This window comes from Mustela nivalis (assembly GCF_964662115.1).
Source record: "Mustela nivalis genome assembly, chromosome: 5".
Taxonomy (NCBI): Eukaryota; Metazoa; Chordata; class Mammalia; order Carnivora; family Mustelidae; genus Mustela; species Mustela nivalis.
The window spans coordinates 89,724,833-89,742,626 of record NC_139024.1 but is presented as its reverse complement, the minus strand read 5'-3'; the positions used below and the strand labels follow the sequence as shown (position 1 = coordinate 89,742,626).

The following is a 17,794-nucleotide window of genomic DNA, read 5'->3' as shown; positions in this document are numbered from 1 at the left end:
GTGGCAGATTTAAGCCCAAATATAAAAATTATATTATTATATGTCAAATGACTAAAATTTCCCATTTAAAATGCAAAATTTTTCAGATTTTCAGACTTATTTTGGATAAGACCCAAAATTCAACTATACACTGTTTATGTAGCTGTAACTAAACTATAGAAAGAATGGTAAAGAATGAGAAAAGGTATAACATATAAGACTAACAAAACAAAACTTTATTAGAGCCATATTAAATAATAGGTTTTAAAGCATTACTAGATATAGAGATACTTCACAATGATACAATTCACTAGGAAGATACAATTTTATATTTGCATGCACCTAATAACTTGGCATCAAAACATACAAAGAAAAAATTGACAGAACCATATTATTGTACTCCAGATTCCTTCTCTGCCTTTCCGGGGTCACAGAAGCTGGGTATTTCAGCTGTTAGGGCCCGCTCTCAGAAATATCTGGTTCACTTGTGGAATTGTTTCTGGATATGGAGCCATCTTGGCTAAATTACTTGTCTTATATGCAAAGAATGTGTGTGGCAGATACTATCAGAGCTTTGCCTCATCTTCCAGGTACTCATTGTTTTTGTTTTTCCACATAGCTACCTGGTAGCTTCCAACTGTAACCAGCAGAAACTTTTATTTTTTTATTTTTATTTTATTTAAATTTATTTATTTATTTGTCAGAGAGAGAGGTAGAGGGAGAAAGAGCATGAACAGGGGAAGCAGAAGGCAGAGGGAGGAGCAGGTTCTTGACTGAGCAAGGAGACTGATGTGGGACTCCATCCCAGGACCCTGGAATCATGACCCGAGCCAAAGGCAGACGATCAACTGACTGAGCCACCCAGGCATCCTGCACCTGAAACTTTTATACCCGAGCCTGCGCCTGCATGTAGGACTTTCCAAAAGGTCAGAGGCAAGTGCTCCCGGGAGCAACCCTCAAACAATGGCTGGTGTGAGCCAGATGAGAAATAGCTCCTACTCCTTTGCTCTTCAAGGAAACTCAGAGATGTGCATTTTTCCAATGTCTTCCCAGAGACCTCCAGCAAGATTGACCTTCGATTGCCCACAGGGATAACTGACTTGATATAATTCCCCCCATCTTTTTTTTTTCTATCTTCACTTTCCTGCTTGAATTCCCTACTTCTCTCCTGTTATTTCTTAAGATCACCTTCCAAATGAAGTATATCCAAATAGTTTTCTTAGGGTCTACTTCTAGGGAAACTCACACTGAAATAATATTCCTTGTTTTAATAAAAACATTATCAACCCCTGCAATGTTGCTTGGCTCTAAGGTGGTTTCCATTCCTTCATCCCATCTTCTTGACCTGTCCTTATCCATGACATCATGTGTATCTTTCACTTGGACTGTTGTGACAGTGGTTTTCTGCCCCCATATTTTCCCTCCCATTGCTTCTCCACAGGCAGCCTCAGTAACCTTCCTGTTAGGCACAGAGCTCATCTTTGCATACTTTCTACTCCAGTATCTTCAGTGGCTTTCCATTGCCAACAACAGAAAATTCCAGTACTCAGCTTGGCATGGGAAGTCCACTGTGATCTAGCTCCAGTTCACTTTTCCGGTCACTCCCCATTCTCCTCTGCTTTCTTTCCAAAGCCTGTGCTCATTTCTCAGCCACCTTCACTTGTGGGCAATAGTCCTCATGCTCTACCATTGCCTATTATGTGAGTCACAAGTCCATGAGCCATCCTTCAAGGCTCAGTTCAAATGACAGCACTGTGAAGCCTTCCTGATGTCTCACATTAGTCTTTGCGATTTTCCCATAGTGCCTCAAACTTGGTGACTGCTGGTGGATTTTAAGAACAGACGATATGAAATCCTCAAGAACAAAATTCCTAGGTCCTCCTCATTGGGTTACCTGTAAGACAAATGTGTTGTGTAATTTGGGGTCAGTCCCTTACCCTGTTTGGCTCATAGTTACTACAACTGCACAGTAAGTACTTCCATCTAGAATCTGTGTTTCTCCAAGGAAGAATGGGGTCCAATTCTTTATTTTATTTCCAATAGAGTGAACAAACAGAGTTATATGAGTTTCAGGTGTACAATGTAGTTATTCAACACTTCTGTACAACACACGGTGCTCATCAAAAGTGCTCTCCTTCATCCCCATTATCTATTTCCCCCACCCCACCTCCCCTTTGGTAACCATCAGTTTGTTCTCTATAGTTAAGAGTCTGTTTCTTGGCTTATCTCTCTCTCTCTTTTTTCTTTGCTCACTTGTTTTGTTCCTTAAATTCCACAGATGAGTGAGATTGTATGGTATTTGTCTTTTCCCGACTGACTTATTTCTTTTGGTATTACATTTGCTAGCTCCACCCATGTCATGGCAGATGGCAAAATTTCATTTAGGTCACATTTAGGTCTTTTTTATGGCTGAATAGTATTTCATCATCTCTCTCTCTCTCATGTGTTCTTTTTATATATGTATCTTTTTTTCTTGTATGAGATTTATTTTTCTTATTTAAATTCAATTAATTAATATATAATGTATTATTTGCTTCAGGGGTACAGGTCTGTGATTCATCAGTCTTATATGATACCAGAGCTCATTACAACACATACCCTCCCCAATGTCCATCACCCATTCACCCTATCCTCCCACCCCTCCCCCTATCCTTCCAGCAACCCTGAGTTTGTTTCCTATGATTAAGAGTCTCTCAGTTTGTCTCCCTCTCTGGTTTTGTCTTGTTTTATTTATTTATTTATTTAGGTCTCTTCCCCTATAATCCTCTGTTTTGTTTCTTATTTATTTATTTATTTATTTATTTGACAGACAGAGGTCACAAGTAGGCAGAGAGGCAGGCAGAGAGAGAAGGGGGGAAGCAGGCTCCCCACTGAGCAGAGAGCCCGATGCGGGACTCGATCCCAGGACCCTGAGATCGTGACCTGAGCCGAAGGCAGCGGCTTAACCCACTCAGCCACCCAGGCGCCCCGCCTCTGTTTTGTTTCTTAAATTCCACATATCAGTGAGATGATATGATAATTGTCTTTCTCTGATTGACTTATTTCGCTTAGCATAATACCCTCCATTCACGTTGTTGCAAATGGCAAATTTTGGTTTTTTATGGCTGCATAGTATTCATATATATATATATAGTATCTTCTTTATCCAGTCATCTGTTGATGGACATTTGGGCTCTTTCCAAAGTTTGGCTATTGTGAACACTGCTGCTATAAACATTGGGGTGTGGGTGCCCCTTCAGATCACTACATTTATATCTTTGGGGTAAATACCCAGTAGTGCAATTGCTGGGTCATAGGGTAGCTCTATTTTCAACTTTTTGAGGAACCTCCATACTGTTTTCCAGAGTGGCTGCACCAATTTGCATTCCTACCAACAGTGTAAGTGGGTTCCCCTTTCTCTGCATCCTCGCCAACACCTGTTGTTTCCTGACTTGTTAATTTTAACCATTCTGACTGGTGTGAGGTGGTATCTCACTGTGGTTTTGATTTGTATTTCCCTGATGCCAAGTGATGTGGAGCACTTTTTCATGTGTCTCTTGGCCATCTGGATGTCTTCTTTGCAAAAATGTCTGTTCATGTTCTCTGCTCATTTCTTGATTGGATTATTTGTTCTTTGGGTGTTGAGTTTGATAAGTTCTTTATAGATTTTGGATACTAGCCCTTTATCTGACATGTCATTTGCAAATATCTTCTCCCATTCTGTTGGTTGTCTTTTGGTTTTATCCTCAGTTTCCTTTGCTGTGCAAAAGCTTTTGATCTTGATGAAGTCCCAGTAGCTCATTTTGCCTTTGTTTCCCTTGCCTTTGGAGTATCTAGGAAGAAGTTGCTGTGGCTGAGGTTGAAGAGGTTGCTGCCTGTGTTCTCCAGGATTTTGATGGGTCCCTGTCTCACATTTAGGTCTTTCATCCATTTTGAGTCTATTTTTGTGTATGGTGTAAGGAAGTGGTCCAATTTCATTCTTCTGCATGTGGATGTCCAATTTTTCAAACATCATTTGTTGAAGAGACTGTCTCTTTTCCATTGGACATTCTTTCCTGCTTTGTTGAATATTAGTTGACCATGGAGTTGAGGGTCCATTTCTGGGTTCTCTATTTTGTTCCATTGATCTATGTGTCTGTTTTTGTGCTAGCACCATACAGTCTTGATGATTACAACTTTGTAATAGAATTTGAAGTCTCGAATTGTGATGCCACCAGCTTTGATTTTCTCTTTCAACATCCTCTGGCTATTCAGAGTCTTTTCTGGTTCCATACAAATTTTGGGATTATTTGTTCCAGTTCTATGAAAAAAGTTGATGGTATTTTGATAGCGATTGCACCGAATGTATAGATTGCTCTAGGTAGCATAGACATTTTCACAATATTTGGTTTTCCAACCCATGAGCATGGAACATTTTTCAATTTCTTTGTATCTTCCTCAATTTCTTTCATGAGTATTCTATATTTTCTGAGTACAGGTCCTTTACCTCTTTGGTTAGGTTTATTCCTAGTTATCTTATGGTTTGGGGTGCAATTATAAATGGGATAGACTCCTTAATTTCTCTTTCTTCTGTCTTGCTGTTGGTGTATAGAACTGCAACTGATTTCTGTGCATTTGTTTTTATATCCTGCCACTTTGCTGAATTCCTGTATGAGTTCTAACAATATTGGGTGGAGTTTTTTGGGTTTTCCACATAGAGTGTCATATCATCTGCAAAGAGTGAGAGTTCAAGTTCTTCTTTACCAGTTCGGGTGCCTTTTGTTTCTTTCTGTTCTCTGATTGCTGAGGCTAGGACTTTTAGTACTATGTTGAACAGCAGTGGTAATAGTGGTCAGCCCTACCATGTTCCTGACCTTAGGGGATAAGTTCTCAGTTTTTCCCCATTGAGAATGATATTCATTGTGGGTTTTTCATAGATGCCTTTATGATATTGAAGTATGTCCCTCCATCCCTACACTGTGGAGAGTTTTAATCAGGAAAGGATACTATACTTTGTCAGTGTTTTTTCTGCATCTCTTGAGAGGACCATATGGTTCTTGTTGTTTCTTTTATTTATGTATCACATTGATTGATTCGCGGATGTTGAACCAACCTTGCAGTTCAGGAATAAATTCCACTTGTCATGGTGAATAATCCTTTTAATGTACTGTTGGATCCTATTGGCTAGTATTTTGGTGAGAATTTTCACATCCATGTTCCTCAGTGATATTGGTTTGTAATTCTTTGTGGTGAGGTTTTTGTCTGGTTTTGGGATCAAGGTAATTCTGGCCTTATAAAAAGAGTTTGGAAGTTTTCCTTCCATTTTGATTATTTTGAAACAGCTTCAGAAGAATAGGTATTAATCCTTCTTTAAATGTTTGGTAGAATTCCTCTGTGAAGCCAGCTGGCCCTGGGCTCTTGTTTCTTCAGAGATTTTTGATTACTGCTTCAATTTCCTTGTTGGTTATGGGTTTGTTTGGGTTTTCTATTGCTTCCTGTTTCAGTTTTGGTAGTTTATACATCTCTTGGAATGCATCCATTCCTTCCAGATTGCCTAATTTGTCGGCATACAGTTGCTCATAATTCATTCTTATAATTGCTTGTATTTTTTCAGTGTTGGTTGTGATCTCCCCTTTTTCATTCTTGATTTTTGAGTCCTCTTGATTTGAGTCCTTTCTCTTTTCTTTTTGAGAAGTCTGGCCAGGGGTTTATCAATCTTATTAATTATTTCAAAGAACCAGCTCCTAGTTTCATTGATCTGTTCTACTGTTCCTTTGGTTTCTATTTCATTGATTTCTGATCTCTTCTCCTGTTGGGTTTAGGCTTTATCTGCTGTTCTTTCTCCAACACCTTTAGGTATAGGGCTAGGTTGTGTATTTGAGACCATTCTTCTTTCTTGAGAAAGGTTTATAGTGCTATATACTTCTCTTTGAGGACTGTCTTTGCTGCATCCCAAAGATTTTGAAGAGTTGTGTTTTCATTTTCATTTGTTTCCATGAATTTTTAAAATTCTTCTTTAATTTTTTGGTTGACCCATTCATTCTTCAGTAGGGCACTTTTAGCTCCATGTATTTGAGTTCTTTCCAGTTTTCCTCTTGTGACTGAGTTCCAGTTTCAAAGCATTGTGGTCTGAAAATATGCAGGGAATGATCCCAATCTTCTGGTTCCTGTAGAGACCTGATTTGTGACCCAGGATGTGATCTGTTCTGGAGAATGGTCCATGTGCCCTCGAGAAGAATATGTATTCTCTTGCTTTGGGATGCAATGTTCTGAATATATCCGTGAAGTCCATCTGGTCTAGTGTGTCATTCAAAGCCCTTATTTCCTTATTGGTCTTCTGCTTAGATGATCTGCCCATTGCAGTGCAGAGGGTGTTTAAGTTCCCCACTATTATTGTAGCATTATTGAAGTGTTTCTTTGATTTTGTTATTAATTGGCTTATATAATTGGCTGCTCCCACATTAGGGGCATAAACGTTAGATCTTCTTGTTGTATAGACCCTGTAATTATGATATAGTGTCCTTCCTCATCTCTTATTACAGTCTTTCATTTAAAATCTAATTTGTCTGACATAGGATTGACACCCCAGCTTTCTTTTGATGTTCATTAACATGATAAATGGTTTTCTATCCCCTCACTTTACATCTGGAGGTGTCTTTGGGTCTAAAATGAGCCTGTTGCAGACAGCATATTGATGGTTATTGCTTTTTTATCCAATCTGATACCCTGTGTCTTTTGAGTGGGACATTTAGCCCATTTACATTCATATCTCACGCATTCTTTATCCATTCATCTATCAATGGACAGAGGAGTGTAATTCTTCATTGTGTAAACTGCCTTGTGCATTTTGGGATATTTAGCATCCCTGGCCCATGGCATCCACTGCCAGACCACCTTTCATCATTGTTACAATAAAAAAGACTAACATGTTTTCAAATGCTCTAGGAGTATCTTCACTAGACTGGGTGGTGCCTCAGGATCTGCCAGTTTGGATATTCTTAGAATCCTCTGGTTGGTCTGTAGGGACCACTAGTGGCCCTACAGCTTTCTGTACCATCCAGAGGCCTGAACGGTAGGTGATGGGGAAAAAGCTGGAACCAAACCATCACCTGGTATCTGAGGACAGAACTAGTATTCAGTGTCGCAGTCTTCAAAGGGGCACAAACTCCCAGCTGGTTCTGGCTGACTTCCCAACCTGTGGAGTTTCAGTCTGCCCTGATGGAGAGGAGACCAGAGAGTAGGTGATGTTCCTGGTGAGGAAAGGGCCACCCACATCCATGAGTAGGGACCAGCTGGGGCCAGCAGAGCAAGGGCTAAGACTTGGAGAGCACCATGAGTGATCAGAGGAGTTGCAAGAGCAAGCTGAAAAGTCAATTTTCTTATGCAGGCTGTCTCAGGAGGCTGGTGAGGTGGATGGGGGACTGCTGTGACTCGGAGAGCAGGACAGGGCTCAAGACTGACCATCAGGCTTGTGGGCAGTGGTTATGGGCAATAGGATGGCTGTGACCTCCAGCACTGTTGCTGGAGGAGGTTGCAAACACACCTAGTTGTCCAGTCTTGCCAGTGGTGGAGGGAGGGGGCCAAGAAAGATTGCTGTGTTCAGGAGAGATGAGCACTGATGAGGGATGACACAACTGAAGAGCAGCCATTCCTCAGAGTTGTTTGTGGCTGGGGCTCTGGGGCAACCAGAATGTTGCCCAATGTTGAAAGCTCAGGGTGAGTTTTTGGGAGGTTCTGGGAATTGCTCCACTCACTAATTCACCGAGTCATCCATCCCACAAGCATCTCCGGGGCTGGAATGAGACCACCCGGATCTTGTACATGTCCTGGGACCATAGTTCCCCTGGTGTGAGTTGCCAGAGCCTTGGTGACTAGCAAAGGAGGAACGTGGCAGGAGAAGAATTTGTTAATATTTATTCAGCGCAGTCCAGGAGATGCTGCTCTGAGTTGAGACGACTGGCCTCAAGCAGGTGAGGGGCAGGAAGGAGGAGGGCAGGTGAGGATAATGCTGGATAGAGTACCCTCCCACCCCTGAGCTCATGCCTGCGACCACCCTGCACATTAGAGGCTCCGCTTTCCCCTGTTTTGCAGATGAGCAGAGGCTCATCCTTGCCTTCAAAAGGGCATTTCTCCACATTCTTCCAGCTTGAGCTGCCCTGAGACTCTCCACTGGCCCTTGCTGTGATGTCTGCGATCTTGGGATCTCAGGTGGCGGCTGCCAGAGTGGGAGGCCAGCAGCTTCTGGGCCCCGTCTGCTCCTTCTGGCAGCAACACCTGGCCTCAGCAGGAAACCATACATGGTTTTGCCACAAGCCTGGTTATACAGCTGGCCTCCTGGAATCTGCTTGCTCTCAGGCAAACCAATAAAACCTAATCTTTGAACTTTCCACACCAAGGACCGAGGTTTGGTAACTCCACTGTGCACCTAAGCATGCTAGCTAACATACTTTAACATGAGTTCATGTCAGGTGTCTGGCACTGGTCTCAGCAATTCGGCTAGGTTAACGCATTGGCTCCTCACACCAGTCTGGGAGGTAGGTACCATTGTTAGCTTCATTTTACAGATGAGGAGGCAGACTTATGCCTGTAGTCGCACGGCTGATAAAGGGCAAGTCAGAGTTCAAATCTGGGCATGTTGGCTCCGAGGTTCCAGAAGTGTGGTCAGGGGCTGGCTGAAGTGGACTGCTCCCTCTGAGTTAAGGATACCTGGATTTGGGTCCCCAAAGCCTGCCGTGGAATTTCAGCAAATTAGCTATGTGCCCTGAAACACATCCCTTACTCTCCTGAATATCCGTTTTCCTCCTGGTTGAATGGAAGGATTGACATGCATGATCCCAACTTGGTTCCAGCTCTGACATTTCAAGAGGCTTCATCAGGCTAAAATAAGCAGCAAGAGGCACGTTGCGGTTGCGAAAGGGAGCCTGGGACGTGCGTGCGCGGAAGCTGGGAGGCTATCCCTGGTGAGGAAGCATAGAGGGCTAATTGCGAGCACATGAGCTCAGCTGGGGCCACTTTCTCCCCTCTGTGTCCACAGCTGGCTGTGAGTCACTGACGGGTCACTGGCCACAGCAGGGCTGCTGGAGACAGGGCAGGCCCAGAGCACGGACAGAACATAAGTCCAACCTGGTCCCAGCCTCAGGGGCCCCAGGGCGCGTTCTTCCCAGTCCCTGTCTAGATGCTACCACAGTCTGGCTAGAAAATGCTCCATCTCTGTCCCCCTGAGCAGAACACCACTTTCTATCTCAGCTCTGTCAGCCCTGGCCCCTGTGTTGCTCACCATCCTTCTCTGAGCCAGGGGTGGGATAGAGGCAGGTAACACTACAATTCCTCCGCGGCAAGGTCACAGAGCAGCTGCTGGGGAAGAGCGGTGAGGGAGGGGAGGGATCATGAGCATGCACTGGACCTACATCTCAGGCTTCCGAACATGCTGGGGGGAGCTCAGACCCAGGGCACCAGCCCCGCCCACCCCACCCTTTGCAGGCCAGAGGTGACACCAGGTGCCAAGTTCTTCCTTCTCAATCCCATCCCCAGCCCCGAGGAGGAAGCTGCCACAGGAGCATTGACCTCAGGACAGATTGATGCCAAGGGGTCATCCCCAGGGAAAGTAGCCCAAAGGGGGTGATCTTTTTGGGAAGAGTGAGAGGCGAATCAGGATGGAGCTGCTCCCAAGACACCTCCGTCCTCGCCCTGCTGTAAATGTTATCCAGCACGACACGTTCGGTGTTGCTGGATGGATTAGGAGTGTGCTTTTCTGTAAGTGTGTGTGTGGCAGGCGTCTCGGGGTCCATGGCTCTTTGTCCTCCTGGGGTCTGACTCCGATGCAATTCTGAGACACAGGTCAGCTGTCAGCAACCTCCTACTCATGTATGAATACTCGGTAGTAATCATCCTCATTCATTCATTCATTCATTCATTCATTCACATAACAGCTCCACATAAGTGCTCTTCCTGGTTCTACTTAAACTCATCCAGAGAAACTCACCGTCTTCTGAGGCAGCCTGGTCCACACTGTGACCATCTGACTTCTAAAACCTTACTATTGATGATCTGAAATCTGACTCCCTAGGCTGACCTTCTGCTGGTGCTGGTGCTCCTGCTCCCTCTGGCCCTGGAGAACCTACATACGGCAGCCCTCGGACCGTTCAAGGCACCTCTTTTTTCCCTCTTTGGATGTTTATGGAGCTCCTACAATGGGCCAGATACAAGGAAAACAATAGTAAGCAATAGTACATAGGGCCCTTAACCTCACACTGCTTACAGTTTCTTAGGGAGACAGCACAAAGAGAACACTCACATAGGTAAAGCTACTTCTGGTAAGTGCTACCCCAAGACCAGGGCTGGGTGGCAGACAGAGCATATAACCGTGGGACATAATTGCCAGAGAGGTCAGAAAAGGCTTCTCTGAGGAAGTAGAGCTGTAGCTTAACTAGGCACAAGAAAGTTGCCAGTAGGCAAAGGTTATGGCTAGAGCAGGGACCTCCCAGATGCCAGAGTCTTTTGTTTTGGGGGCTAAACATCCTTGTGGTAGTTCCTCCTATGATGGAGTTTCTAGATCCCTCCCCACCCTGTCACTCTGTCAGCATCCCCTTCAGGGGGAGATCTCCAGGTCTGGACCCATGGCTCCTGAACAGTCTGGCCAGCTCGGAGCCTGGGGGCTGCCCCCTCTCTTCTAGCTGGCTGCTCTCCTTCCATTAGCACAGCTCAGATCTGCATATTCATTGCTCCCTAAGGGACAAGTCCCCTCCCAGGAATGATCCCCCAAATCGATCTTACGTGTGGGCCTCCCCAGCCTGTGTCTGAGCTGTTTGACATCTGACCTTGTGTTGGAGACCTTGTGTTGGGGTACAAACTCTCATCTCTGACGTGGCCTGTTTGTTCCAGTCCAGCAGGGTCTGTTCTGAGTCTAGATTCTGCTGCTGGCTGTGGTGTGCAGGGATGTATGCCCCGTGAATGTGACCGGCAGGGAGTTTGAACATCCTGTCAGCCCATCCTGGACAAGGTACTGGCAGGTGAGATCTCGGAGTGTACGGGGGAGGGGGTGACAGGGAAGGCAAGGGGCTTGAGAGCTTGGGAGGGGAGGGTTTGGAGCATCAACCACCCTGGCTCCAGAAAGAGGTGCTTAGGGCCTGAGGCCTACACTTGGATGGAGCCACACTGTCCTGTGATCTCTGACCCCCTGTCCTGTGCCTTTCCGCAGCCCTCGTCAATACAGCCCAAGGAGTGGGCGAGCTGCATGTGCGCACGCGTGTGGCATGTCCATATCTGTCTGGGTCTGTGGGTGTGGAGTGTGTTGTCCAACCAGGCCTTGCTGTTGGCTCGCAGCCATCTTTTGCCATTAGTAATTGTGTCCCTTGCGAGACACAGCCCCTTGGGGGGTAGCCAGGTCATCACAGCCTTGAAAGAGGTCCCACCAGGCCTGCCTTGTCTAATAGCCCTACCAGGTAGTCCCGTTTACCCTCCTGCCCTTGTCTACCTACAGGTTCCTCACTCACCACCCTAGACCCTCAGGGAGCTGACCCGGCAAGTGGGCAAGACCCCCCCCCCACACCATCCAGTCCTTTACTCCTGTCTACAGGTCACCCTGCCCCTGGTGCTAGCCCCCCTGGCCCCTCTCCTCACTTCCTCCTCTTTTCAGACTCAGCTGAGACATGGTCTTCTTTAGGAAGCCCTCCCCGATCCACCTCTGTGTTTTCACAGACTAGAGGCCCTGACAGGGCAGGGCCCCTGTGGTATTTATTATGGTGTCGGAGGCTAAAACTCAATATATCCTATTAGACAAATGAAACAGTAACTTCTCTGGGCTTCATATTTCTTATCTGTAAAATGAAAATAATACTGTTTGGACACACAGGGTTCTGAAGCGGGCGGTGGGAGATAGCGCACATGATTATCCTACTGACGGGCCGGACACACAGCAGAGGCCCCAAAAGAGGCCCCTCACTTCCCTGCCCTTCAATGTTTGTGGATTCCTATTCTTTTCTATTTAAAAATATTGTACATTTTTGTATTTCTTTTCGTTCTGAAGCCTGACTGGCTTCTCAGAGTTCAGGTCGCCCTTCAAATGTCACCTCCCCCTGAAGATGGTCTTAGACGATGCCATCTGAAACTGCCCCAGCCACCCCAACACTCTCCCCTCCTGTAGTCTTACCACAACCTGAACTTTTGTCTTTTCTTTCTTTCTTTTAAGATTTTATTTATTTATTTAACACACAGAGAGAGCACAAGATGGGGAGTAGCAGGCAGAAGAGGGAGAAATAGGCTCCCCACAGAGCAGGGGGAGCCCAATGTGGGACTCGATCCCAAGACCCCGGAATCATGACCTGAGCCAAAGGCAGTCGCTTAACCAACTGAGCCACTCAGGTGCCCTGAACGTTCATCTTTTCTGATTTGTTGCTCAGCGGTCATTGCTCCCTAGAATGTGAGTACCATGAGGGCAGAGACTGGCTGATTTTTCCGCTCCTGAAACCCCAGTGCCCGGAGCTGTGCCTGGGGCAAAACAGAGATCCAGGAGTTTCCAAGGCCAAAGCAGTGAAGTCTCCAGGGGACAAATGCCAGTGTGTGGGTGTTTGGGATAGAGGATGGTAAGGTTCCCTAAATTGGGAAAATTGGTCTCTCTGGGGCTGGGCAGGTGTGCCTGGGGGTGTCAGTGAGGGGACTGCACTCCTTTGCCTGGCGACCCTGGGTGGCTGGGCTGAACACAAGCCTTTCTCAGCACTGCTGAGCATGGTCTATCTGTTGGCGAGGAGGGGCTGGGTACTTTGGCAGTTCTTCCATTCTGGAGGGACCTGCCCTGCTGCCCTGTGTTGGGACCCCAGGCCCAGTCCTGCTTCTTTTTGGCGCCATCTTTCTTCCCTCTATGGCACCCACTCCCCTCCTCATCTGACCTTCCTCTTTTTTTTTTTTCTTTTTAAAGATTTTATTTATTTTTTTGACAGACAAAGATCACAAGTAGGCAGAGAGGCAGGCAGAGAGAGAGGAGAAAGCAGGCTCCCCGATGAGAAGAGAGCCTGATGTGGGGCTCGATTCCAGGACCCTGAGATCATGACCCGAGCCAAAGGCAGAGGCTTTAACCCACTGAGCCACCCAGGCGCCCCTGGCCCTCCTCTTACCAATGCCTGATGGGCCCTCTCCCACCTGCCTTCCCCATTGGCACCAAATTCTCGCACCCGCAGCCTCAGTGGTGCTGGGGGGTTCCCTGGATCTCCTGCAGTGGGGTACAAAATCCCAGTTGGGTTTTCTGGTGCCCAGCCCCCTACAGCTCAGCCACTTCAGGGCCCTTACCAGGCCCCCAACCCCGGCCATTCTCCTCGTCCTAGATATAGTGAGAGGGATTCCAGAAAATAGCTGCAGAAGCTCCTGCCGTAATGCTGCCCATCCTACTGGGGAAGGGCCCTCTCTGTCTCCACTCATCCTATCCTCCCTCCAGCTGAGGGGCCCAGCACCAGAGAAGCCCCATGACTTCTGGCTGGGGTGTGACAGGGGTGGGTAATGAGGGTGGTGAGCATTTGATAGTTCCTGCTTTGGACCCAGGCTCCTGCCCAGCCTCACCGGACTTACCCAGTGTTGAGAGAATGCCCCCTATCTGTTAGAGCTCCTTGCCCTGTTACCCCGGGGCCCTTGCTCCCTATACCCGGAAGGCCCACAATCACTGCTTCATGCTCAGAGCCCAGTTCAAGAGCTCTCAGCCATGGGAGGACCCCAGAATGCTTGCAAGGGAAGGATTTCAGGGTTCAGAGGTTTATGAGGTATGCTCTCTGGAGTGCTCTGGAGCTGATCTGTGTGTGTGTGTGTGTGTGTGTGTGTGAGATGGACTGGGGTTCTGGGCCCCCACTCCTATTTTGACCATAGAACTCCAAACATTTTCTGTGTTACTAGTGGAGATGCCACTTAAGTTACTATTTAAACAGAAGGATCCATTACTTAGGGTGGAAAAAGAAAGGTTTAAAAACCAGGGAAACTGGACAAAAGTCCTTTTACATATGGGGAAACTGAGGTCCAGAGGAGCGTAGGGCTTCTCAAGGTCACAGTGGGATCAGTGGCAGTGCTGGTACCATACAAGGCCATCTGGCTCATAGGCTGACGTTCTTGCCAAGACCAGGCTGAAATATCCCTCTCAGGAGGTGGCAGTTGGGGGTGGGGTGCCAGGAAGGCCCATCCAGAGAAGTGGGTTAAGGTCACAACCTCCCCACTCCACGGGCCCCCTATGAAGGGCCTGCAAGAAGAGTTGCATTGGAAAAGTGGCTCAACTCTTTCTTCTTTTTTTTTTTTTTTTAATTTTATTTATTTATTTGACAGAGAGATAGGGAAAGAGCCCAAGTACTAGAATGGCAGGCAGAGGGAGAGGGAGAAGCAGGCTCTCCGCCAAGCAGGGAGCCCAATATTGGGCTTAATCTTAGGATCCTGGAATCATGACTCAAGTCAAAGGCAGGTGCTTAACCAACTGAGCTGCCCAGGCACCCCTGGAAAGGTGGTTTGATTCTTAACTGGAGGCTTGAGGGCTTGAAGTGGGAAGGGGCAGGATGAGGAAGTGTGGAGAGGGAGCAAGGGACAGGGATTCATCCTTTGGGTCACTCGCACCCACTTCCCCACTCAAAGCACCAAAGGCCCTCCTGCCAGGTTGAGACTGCTTCTACATTCTCCCATGGTCACTCTGACAGGTGTCCATAAGAGGAGGAAGCCTGCTCAGTGGTCCTCCCCCACTCCACAGCCCATGACCCACTGGAAGCAGCCTCTGTTTCCAAATACCTGAGTTCCAAGCAGAGGGAGCTTGTGCCAGGCATGGACTGGGCTGGGTAGCTTTCAGGTGATGACTTCTGGGGTGGGAAAGCTGTGAAGAAGAGAATGGGGATTTCAGTCTCAGGGGTCCGGTGGACACCCCCCTACTGACAACAGCAGAAAGGGCACAGTAGGGGGCCCTGTGGCACTCACTGTGTCTCCCCTCAGGGTCCAGATGGGCACCTGGGAAAATGTTGTTGGATGAATGAGTGCGTCCATCCCCCCCCAACCCCCAAAGTCACCAGCTCCTCCCTCACTCCACACCTCTGTCCTTTAGAAACTACAAGGACTGAGTTATTCTTAGTAGGTTTCATTCATCAAAGCGTGACCAACGGTGTCCTGGGAGGAATGCCTGGGTGTTGCCAGAGCCAGAGGGCTGGAGTGGGGTGCAAAGGCCCCATCTCAGAAGAGAACCCAATGCCTTCAAGGAGCTCCAGGCTGAGGGGGAGATACAGCCTTGCTCTCAGGGAGCCCCAGTTTGAGGGGAGACACAGCCCTGCCCTCAGGGAGCCCTAGTCTGAGGGGGGAAACCGCCCTGCCCTAGGGGAGCTTCCTGTGATGGAGGGTGCTACCTCCACAACCCAGTTCCCTAGCCCTCAGTAAGATCCTAGACTAAAGGGAGAGATCTAATATCCTGCCCTCAAGGAAACTTTAGTTTCATGGCAGAAAAGCAGTTGTCATCCCTGCTGAGGAAGGCACACCCAAGGCGCTGATTGAAACTGAAGATGAAAAAAAAATGGGGTACAAGAGGATTTTCCAGAGGCATGTGCAGCTCCCCAACCACCGCATGTGGGAAGTCTAAAGAAGGGCTCCCAGGGTCACTTACCTGGGCAGGCTTACCAAGAAAGGTGCAGACTTCCAGGGGGTGGCATTAGTGCAGACAAAAATCCTGGCTCCTGAGGAAAGGTTAAAGGCAAGGCCAAGTAGACTGGTCTCAATCAGGGGTCTCAAACCCAAATGCCTTTGGGGACTAGTCTAACCACACTGACCTTTGACACTGGGGAGGGCAATCAGACAGCTCACACTGTCAGCTCTCATATTCAATAAAAACAAACAACCCCCCCCCCCCCCAAACACATACTCATTGCCGGCCAAACAAAACCTCACTAAAGATTAAACCTGGCCCAAGGCCACGCATCTGCAACCCCCTGGACATCAGGAAAAAATTCCTGAAAGAGGAAAGGGAGCCTGGTTTGGATAAAGAAGCTGACAGCCAAGTTGCTCCTCCTGCTGCCCGGCCACAGGGCCTGGCTTCTGGGTCTCTGGGCCTCTCCCACCCTTCCTGGGAGGCAAGACTTTATAGCCCCTCCTCACTAGCTCCCTTCTGACCCACAGGCCACAGCTGGTGGACCTTCCGGCCTCCCAGGGGGGTTCCAGGTCTGCGATGGGGGTATCACCTTTCCTGGTGGGAGGGTAATTTCCCTGTCAGAGGAAGAAGCCTGTGGGGTGGGTCGTAAGCCCTGAAATAAGCCGAGCTGGGAGTTCTGGCTGGGTGGCCTTCCCAGCGACAGCCTTCAATTTTCTGTGCCTCAAGTCCAAAATGGGGATACTCTTGCCGTGGTGCCCTTAACTGGGCAGTTACTTTCCACGGACCTCAGTGTCCTTGTCAACGAAACGGGTCCTACCTCCTCCCCACTCTTACGGACAGACAACTCAGGGCTATTGGCTCACGGGAGGGAGGCTCGGATCTCCCAAGTCCTGCTCCTTCCCTCTCTCCATCACAGGTGGGGTCTCAGGGCTCTCTTCTGGGGCAGTTTAGGAAGGCGACAGGAGGCGTCGGACAAAGCCAACGCGCGCGCTCCTGAGGACTGGGGACAGGGGACGGGTTCTGGGACCGGGGAGGGGCGGCCTAATTAGGATGCGTTGGCCCAGCGCAGCAGAGCGCCGCGGAGAAGAGCGGCGGTGGGTAATTAGAGCGCATTAGCCGTGCCCCTGCAATCCTGTAATTTCTCCGCGCGCTCCGAGTGCGTGGTAGGAGGTGAAGCGATGCGAGCTCGGCTCTGAGTCAGACTCTCCGAAGCCTGGGTGGGGACGCAGGGGGCGGCAGAGGCCGTGGAGAAAAGACTTCTGCCGCGGGAGGCGCCATCGCCTTCCCCTGGCGCGGAGTCACCTGTCCCGGGGCTGCTTGCCAGGCGCCCCACTTCCGCGGGGACGGGAGGGCGTGGCCAGGGGGAGGCGTAACCTGCACCTCCCCTGGCTTCCAGGGGGCGCTCTTGGGTCCCATGGATCTTCCCGGGGCATTGAGTGGTGTCCCTGCATGTGGCCCGCTCCGCGCGCGCAGGTGGACTGAAAGAGATGAAGATGCAAAGCGCGAGGCAGAGACTCCCCAAATTCCGTCAGAGTAGGGCAATAGATCTAGGAGGGCGAAAGAAAAAAAAAAAAAAAAAAGGAGACAGAAAGACGGCAGAGGGAATGGAGACGCATGTTTTACCTGAGCCCTGAAATCAATTCTTGGGGGGCGGGGAGGAGCCAGTGGGGGGCGGAGGCTGGGAGGGGAGTTTATTTATTAGCCAGATTAGCCAGTATTAATGGGGAGCAGTGGTGGCCGGCGGCGGTAGGGACATAGCTGGCATAGCTGGCATAGCGGCGGGGCCTCCCGCGGCGCGGGGCTCTGCCGGCTTCAAAGGGGCTTAAAGAGGCCGGTGGTGGCACTGCCACGGCCCCGCGGGGGAGGGCGTGGGCGCAGGCGGTGGGGGAGAAGGCGGCCATTGTGCACCAAGGGATTAGGGATCTGGCCTGGAAGGAATTTTAAACTGCTGCGAGCCAGCGCCCCAGGACTCCCCTCCCGCTCCACCACCACTCTCCTGAGCTGGAGCACGCTGTAATGTTTACCTGCATTTTGGTGTCTGGGGGTCCTTCCCCTTCCTTCTTCCCTTAGATTGGGTGCATCTAGAGTTGTCAGCTTTGACAAGTAAAAATACAGGATGTCCGGTTAAATTTGAATTCCAAATAAGCAATGGATACTTTTTTTAGTATAAGTACGCCCCATATGTTGTATGGGCTATACTTACACTAAAACATCATTCATCGTTTATCTGAAATTCAAATTTAACTGGACATCTTGTAATTTTTTCTAGCAGTA

General features: G+C 48.4%; 1 long non-coding RNA gene across 1 annotated transcript; it reads right to left on the bottom strand.

The window, feature by feature from the left end:
* Positions 1-194: 194 nt before the first annotated feature.
* On the bottom strand, positions 195-16,889 carry LOC309866008. Its single transcript, XR_014312367.1, has 4 exons — positions 15,539-16,889; positions 14,683-14,764; positions 9,920-10,122; positions 195-1,873 (listed from the first exon to the last, which is right to left on the bottom strand). It is a non-coding gene; the product is annotated as an uncharacterized lncRNA (long non-coding RNA).
* Between the last annotated feature and the right edge of the window lie 905 nt (positions 16,890-17,794).